The following is a 5,145-nucleotide window of genomic DNA, read 5'->3' as shown; positions in this document are numbered from 1 at the left end:
TTTACATTACATACAAAGATGCACATCAACATAACTAGATATCAGATGGTTGGCTCAGTTGGTAGTATTTATTGTTTCTGACATTGATCATTAGGTGGCATGTATTGTTTCTGCTCTAGTGCTTGCTGCAGGCTCTATCCATCTCTATGACGTTTGAACTAATAGATGTCTTACATTAATTCAAGGTATAAGTTCACATAACAAAAAAGGTAGCACCTACCTTTTTTGGCCTATTTCTTCTCATATTTCTCTTTACCCTGAAATATACAATTTTAGCTCCATGAATAGTTATCTGTTTCAGAGCTTGTTTTCGTTCCAAATGGGGCATGTTTTTATCTTATGATCTAAACTTTTGTTTCTTAGCATCGTTTCTTGCAAAACATTACCAATTTGGCTCTTAAAGGAATATATAGATGATATAGAGGATTTCATAAAAATTCAACTTGTAAGCCTCAATGCTTGGTTTGAGTTTAGGTTGTATTGAATCTTTCAATTGCATAAATCCTTCCATTCCAGGTTCTCGGCATTGCCTCATATTCCCCCACTTGGCGAGGGGTTGCAATTTGGCAAGATAATAAGCATCTTTTCTGTTAGGTGTTTGGCTCAGTACACTTAGGAATGGTTGTAGTATTACTTTTATATTTTATTGACTTTATTTTGAGGTGTTTCTAATTTTTAAGAATGCCCCTCAACAAGATAATGTTCTAAACCAGCTGATACAGTTTGAACTATTGCTCGCGACTGCAACTTTTGTTGTTGCTATATTTGGAGTTGTAGCTGGAGTCTTTGGCATGAATATTCCAATTGATCTGTTTGAAAAACCTAAGGCTTTCAAGTGGGTTTTGATAATAACTGGAGTTACTGGGCTCATCATTTTTTGTTCTTTTCTATGGTTTTTCAAGCATCGACGGTTGATGCCACTATAAGCTTCTGTATTATATCCTGGTTAAAAGCGTGGAAAATTATTTATGGGGAGGATAGTGTCTCAGACTGGTTTTCTATATTGATAAATGTGAAGTGCAGTAATTTATTGGATTTTGGAAGAGCAACACGGTTTAGAACAATTCCTAGTTGATCTCATGTTTCTGCAAATTAGCTGTGCTACTGAACTGAAGTCTCAGATATAAAATAAAGAATTGAATGTAGGGTTGCTGCACACTGCAATTCTTCAAATTCATGAGGATCAAACAGAGAAGCTTGTCATCCTCATTATTTAGTTTTTAGGTCAATATTCTTCTTGGTGCATTTGTATTACAAAGAATAACTGAAGTCTTGTTCTGGCCTTTAATCAACTGAAAATTGATTCTTCCAGCAGACTCTGGTTCACCCTCGGAGACATTACCTGGATGTGTTTGGCATTTTTTGTTAGTCTTCATGGACATTGGATACCAGTCCTCTGATTTCAGGATATGACATGATGGTGTATAGAACCTAAAGTTAATGCCAGAAGAAGCAGTCTCATGCATAGCAGTTTAATGCCTTTGCTTTAGCGGATGGGTAAACAACTGGTGGTTCTGTTTCGAATATTCTTTTCATGAACAGCAGAGAAACCTTGCCCCTGTACAACATTTGCTTGAGCAACTACCCCACTCAATGCAGGGACTTGCTGCCTCGCAGCTTGCCTTGTTATCCTATAAACTTTAGTTTTGCATTTACGCTAGTTTTATTAAATTTTAATAACTTTCACTTTTGTATTTCAACAACTTTAATACATATTTTATGCACTTGATAGTATTATTACGTTAGTAAATGAGAATTTACATTGTTTTTGTAATTTTATACCATTTTTAATATTAACTTTATATTTTTTATATTAAATATCTACATAGGCTAAGATTGATGTAACTCCGTGATTCATTTTTACCATCCATAATCAACATTGATTATAAATCAAGTTTATTCATTTGAATTATGTCGACGAAAGTTTTATTGTAAAGAATGGGTGAATACATTGACCGTAAAAGCAATATTCCTTATTGGGTTGCAGGCAAGCAGGGATTATAGTAATGAATGCGAGTATTAATATTAATCATTATAGTAATGAATGTGAGTATTAATATTAATTTGATTTGGTTACTATTTTGAATAATTCAAAAAGTTTTGCTGTCTTTGATATATTTTTTTTACTAAAATAACTTTTGTTTTTTTTACTAAAATAACTTTTGTCATTTTATTTTTTATTTGGCCTCTTCTCGAGGCAGGGAACCCAAAATCATAAGTTATATTCTTTTATTTCATTATTTTTTCAAAAAAAAGTGTCCAACTAATGATGGAATTAGTTTTGTGTATTAAATGCTATGAAATGCTGAAGTGCTATGTTATTATAGGAGGACTAAGCTAAAGTCATTAAAGGCGGTTGAGGTTGCCAGCAATGCCAGGTTGTTGCTGCGGTGTGAAAACCAGACGATCATAAGTTGTGCGGTGAATGCATGTTGCTGCAGTGTCGAAAACAGGTGAATGCATGTTGCTGCGGTGTCGAAAACAAGACGATCATAGGCTGTGCAGTGCTCCAACAGCCCATCTAAAGGCAAGGTAATGTTGTGTTGTGTACCGTAGCCTTCAACAGCCCATCAAAAGGCAAGGTAATGTTGTGTTGTGTACCTTCAACAGCCCATCAAAAGGCAAGGTAATGTTGTGTTGTGTACCGTAGCCTTCAATAGCCCATCTAAAGGCAAGGTAATGTTGTGTACCGTAGCCTGCAAGGGACTTTTTCTTGGGAAAGAGCACTAGAACAGATCCAAGGTAACCGATATCAAGTCCACACAATTTCAACAGCCTTAAGCTTGCACTGTGCCCACTGTGCACCCATTGCACTGTGCACCCATTGATTTACACTGTGCCCACTGCTATCAATGCCTTCATAGGAAATCTACTTGTCTTCTTTTTGGTTTCATAGGAAATCTACTTGTCTTCTTTTTGGTTGCAGTTGCAGGACTGCTCACTGTGCACCAATTGATTTACACTATGCCTTCATAGGTAATCTACATGTCTTCTTCTTTGTTGCAGTTGCAGGACTTCTTCTTCTTTGTTGCAGTTGCAGGACTTTATTAGAAAGAATCATAAATCTGGGGATTTTATAAATTTCAATTGGCTTATTACTGAAAACAATAATTTTTTGTTAGCTTACTACTGAAAACAATAATTTTTTGTTAGCTTACTACTGAAAACAATAATTTTTTTGTTAGCTTACCACTGAAAACAATAATAAAACAATAATTTTTGTTGCAGTTGTAGGACTTTGTTAGAAGGAATAATATATCTGGAGATTTTATAAACTTCAAGTAGCTTACTCTTGAAAACAATAAACTTTAATTAGCTTACAATCGAAAACAAAAACTCCCAGTTCAGTTCCATGGAAATGTATGCTATGTAAATAGCCAGTTTTCTAGAAATGTATGCTATGTAAATAGCCAATTTTCTTACAGAATTCATAGAAATGTATGTTATGTAAATAACCAGTTTTCTTACAGAATTCATCTATAAAGACGGTACAAGTATAATCATCGGGACGCATCCTAACTTTTTTTCCCAACAGCGCATACGCTTCATTCAAACAGCGCATAGGCTTCATTCAACCAGCCCTCGCTGTGCAAATCTTTAAATCACGGCACCATGTTTCAAGGGCTATGCAAATCTTTAAATCAAGACACAATGTTTCAAGTAATATTTAAAATTTAGAATTATCAGTGACCATTGACAACCTTAAAAGAAAAACTTACTAATGATTCATGGATTCATGTTCCATTCAAACTTCTTGTAAACAGCGGGACGCCTCTTCTTGTACTTTTGCAATTCTTTGCTCATAATTTTGTTTTTCCTCTTGGAGCATTCGACTTGCCTGACAACTCGACACAATCAAACAATTGGAATGCTCCAATAAAACAACAACAGGAACTCCAGAATATCTACTGAGTCAGAAAATACAAAAACCAAAATTATTTCAGTCACGATTCTGATAATATGCCAACCTTTAGTTTCTCCTTCTCCTTCTCCCTCATAATCACTCCCTTGTTGTCTGAGTTGTCTCTGCTTCACACCTTTTTCGAATATCATTTATTTCCTGGAAACACACCATTCAAATCCAAGAAGAAAATGGAACACTTTCAAGATTCATGATCTTAAGGATGATTTCTAAAACAATGTACTTCTAACATCATAAGTCAAGACAACAGCCTTAGCAACGGATCCTGGGGTGCTACCTTTGCTTATGAAACCAACTGGATCGAACTGAAGCAGAAGCCTTTGAAACCTCATAATTTCGTTCCGCTATCACGCCTATGTTACCCGAGAACTAAGGGAACTATCGACAACATAATGCTACCTATTTTGGTGAGATCCTTGCTGATCTTCCTTTATGACCTCACTTTATCTTCAGAAAATTTACGAAAGATGCCCTTCTCCAAGAACCCAACCATATGGAATATTTAGAGAAGAACGCAGATAGAAAAAAGGCAATAGATCGAGTAGAAAATCCATTTCGAGATTGAGTTTACCCAGTTACACGCACAGAGACAGGAGAAGTTCCTCCCGTTCCCAATTGTCTTGCTGATATCAGGTCTCTTTTTTGACCTTGTCAGGTCTCTTTTTTGACCTTGTTGATTCACTTGCAGAGCCGAGATCTAGGGCAAAGGCACCATAGCTCAGTCTTTACCATGCTATGCCATAGCTCCGTCTTTACTGTAATACAAAGTAAGTCTGGATGCGACCATTCTAGAGAGTACGATAATGGCGCACACATGCACATGGCTTGCATAAAATCCTGGATGCATTCTTCGAGTTCAAACACATGTGCATGTAAGTCTGTATGCGACCTTTCTAAAGAGTACGATAATGGTGCACACATGCACATGGCTTGCATAAAATCCTGGATGCATTCTTCGAGTTCAAACACATGTGCATGTAAGTCTGTATGCGACCTTTCTAAAGAGTACGATAATGGTGCACACATGCACATGGCTTGCATGCAATCCTGGATGCATACTTCGAGTTCAAACACATGGGCAACATGCACGTCGTGTTGACACATATAACATCAATCGAGTCAATCAATCAATGCCTCCCCAGGATTACGTCTCCTTCCTGCATCCCATGTGGAAGACCTCTCTAGTCAATGCACGCACACCAACTGTCTGTAGCAGTCCTTCA

At 36.6% G+C, this 5,145-nt stretch overlaps 1 long non-coding RNA gene across 1 annotated transcript; it reads right to left on the bottom strand.

Annotated features, from left to right (window-relative positions):
* Nucleotides 1-3,754: 3,754 nt before the first annotated feature.
* Nucleotides 3,755-4,568, bottom strand: LOC149219085 (uncharacterized). Its single transcript, XR_016248676.1, has 3 exons — nt 4,200-4,568; nt 3,969-4,060; nt 3,755-3,838 (listed from the first exon to the last, which is right to left on the bottom strand). It is a non-coding gene; the product is annotated as an uncharacterized LOC149219085 (long non-coding RNA).
* Nucleotides 4,569-5,145: the final 577 nt, after the last annotated feature.

Source organism: Pinus tabuliformis, chromosome Q (genome assembly GCF_031772625.1).
Source record: "Pinus tabuliformis cultivar Carrire ecotype Pingquan chromosome Q, CPIR1, whole genome shotgun sequence".
Taxonomy (NCBI): Eukaryota; Viridiplantae; Streptophyta; class Pinopsida; order Pinales; family Pinaceae; genus Pinus; species Pinus tabuliformis.
Note: the sequence above shows the minus strand (reverse complement) of the source record. Positions and strands in the feature narration are given on the sequence as shown.